The sequence below is a fragment of the Polyodon spathula genome, chromosome 46, assembly GCF_017654505.1.
Source record: "Polyodon spathula isolate WHYD16114869_AA chromosome 46, ASM1765450v1, whole genome shotgun sequence".
In the NCBI taxonomy this organism is placed as follows: Eukaryota; Metazoa; Chordata; class Actinopteri; order Acipenseriformes; family Polyodontidae; genus Polyodon; species Polyodon spathula.
Genome location: NC_054579.1, coordinates 2,374,876 through 2,377,452, shown reverse-complemented (window position 1 = coordinate 2,377,452; position 2,577 = coordinate 2,374,876). Strand labels below are relative to the sequence as shown.

The window sequence follows — 2,577 nt, the reverse complement described above, 5'->3', positions numbered from 1 at the left end:
CTGTTAGGAGCACACAGCAGAAAACACATCCTGCACGAAAATCCGCCTCCTCAGTTACATTACAAAGGAAACACGCCTTTAGCGCATAGAGCCTGTTTCCACTCCCTCAGACTGAGCGCCAGGATATTGCAGGAGAGCTGAGTTTGGATAGACAGGATGTTTAAGTCATCTTCTTAAAATAAATAATCGAAATTTTTCTTTATGCCTAATCTGTCTTTCTCTGTCTGGTTTCGTTGTTCAAACGTGTATATCTTAATTCTTCACCTTGTGTGCTTTGGTTGCTTACACTGTATCTTGCAACACAGCGTTTTTGCTTCTTCACAGTGACCTGAGAGTTTAAAACGTCCCATTAAATGCAATTATAATTGTTTTGCTATATATATATATATATATATATATATATATATATATATATATATATATATGGTTTATATGGGGCACAGGTGCCTGGCAGGCTGGTTTAATATGTCTCTCCTACTACAATATTACTAAAAGGTATGCAACAAAGTATTGCATGTCATAAAAGCTTTTGAGTTGAAATGCATCAAAGCTGAATACCTTGCAGTTGTTGCTAAACTCTAGTATTGCATTAGTTTGTGTCCACGTTATCTCTGTGGTGTGTGTGTGTGTGTGTGTGGATACGCCCTTTTTTCGGCTTCATTCAACTCCTATCGGTCACACTCAGCCATTGAAAGGTTTTCTCGTCTTTATATACCTGAGGGAAATTATTTACAAGTTAAACCACTTTGAGTACACACAAGCTGAAACCATTTCACTAATTTGGTGACCTTTCAAACAAATAATTTGCACCTGACTTGATTTAGGGGTGCAGTAGCAAAGGGGTTAAATACTTGTGCAACTGAGATTAATTTGTTTTTCTCTGTAAAGATATATTCTGAAATATATAGGCTTGCTTTATGCTGAACAATACATTAACCATGGGACACATGAATCCGATAGTTATTATACAGAAAAGAAAAACAGTTAAACCTACCAAAATGTCCCCAATGTAGGATTATAATGAAAAACAACACCAGACAATTATTTTATTAAATGCAATACAAACATTTGTTAAATATGAAATAACACAAGATTTGGTACAAGTGTCAGTGCATTGGAGGCGTGTCAGCCCCAGGCACGAAACCGCTACGCCAGCTGACCGGGGTCGCACTGCTCTGCATTAGGGGTCCAAATAGTATATTTTATCATTAAAAAAGTTACTTGTTTTACGCTACCTCTGTAGTGTTATTTTGTAGTATGCATTAAAAAGTAATACGCCACGTACTGTACTTGCCTGGGCATGCACAAATAATATTAACACAGAAAACAAGGAAACGCCCGTCTAAAAGGGGTGCGATGTGCGGCGTTTGGTCCTTCAGGTTGTTTTTAATATCATTTTCGCAATTCAGCAAACGTATGTGACAGAAGCAACAGATTGGATTACTAAAATTGTTAACACATAGGGGTGAACTACAGCTTGTCTTGTTCGTGGTGATTTGTGCAGTAGTTAATCACAGAATGGACAGCATAACATTTTCTTACACCGGTCAAGTTTTGGTATGTGTACCACTGGAGCAGGGGAGATCTGTGCTGACTCTGCTGGCGTGTTCACGGGCTGCAGGAAGAGGGCGGCAGTCGTCCAACAACCGCCTGTGAGTCATGGCAGTGACACGGGGAGGTGGGAAAGTGGGTGTGTGGACTTTCCCCCTCTCTGAATGGCTGAGAGGCGAGTCTTGGGAGATTGTTGGCCCTATAAAATAATGCTCCGCTGTTTCCTCAGGTCTTTTTTTCTGTTGCAGTATTAGTGCTATCCTGACAATTATCTCCTCCAGCTCTGTAATATAACAGTTTCTTTCAATGGTTTCCCTTATAAATAACTGATTTACTGCAGTATTCTACAGTACATTTACTGTAACTGGTTGTAAAATGTGGTAGTTTGTTGTACACTGTTACAGTATACTGCAGTTCATGTAGGTACTACAAACTGTTGTATTATAGTATATACTACATTGTGTACCATAGTACTGTACTATATTATACACTGTAGAATACACAATAATAATCTTTCTTTATAGAGCTCCTTTCATGCTGCAAGGTTCAAGGCACTTCACTCAGGTTAAAATAGAACAATTACAAAGACAAATATTATAAAAGCACTAACAGAAAATGTATATATATATATATATATATATATATATATAGTGACAAAGTGGGATGTTTGCTGCATGCAGGACCATCTTCACTTGACTTTTTTGTAAAAGGACAGCACTCCCAAAGGAATGGTAGTTTTTAAACAGGACAGTGCCTGTATATTTATTTAATTTCACACAAACAAAATAAACAAAACAAAACCTAACTCCAGTTTGAAGTGCTAACTAAACTTGCCACAATCCCTCACTACCAGACTGGACGGCTAAGCTGCTTACCAGTCACAAACACTTACGCACAAGTGTAACTTTAACACCATACCTTGTTCCCAGTCCGCACAAAAACTCTCTCCAATCCCCAACCACCAGAACACTCAAAATATGGTCTTTTTTATAAATCAGCTCAATCAGTCGCAGCTGATTAGCATTT

At 38.2% G+C, this 2,577-nt stretch overlaps 1 protein-coding gene across 1 annotated transcript in view; it reads left to right on the top strand.

Moving 5' to 3' along the window:
• slc16a8 (solute carrier family 16 member 8) overlaps nt 1-2,577 on the top strand; it is an 83,385-nt gene that overhangs the window by 38,040 nt on the left and 42,768 nt on the right. The window lies entirely within an intron of this gene.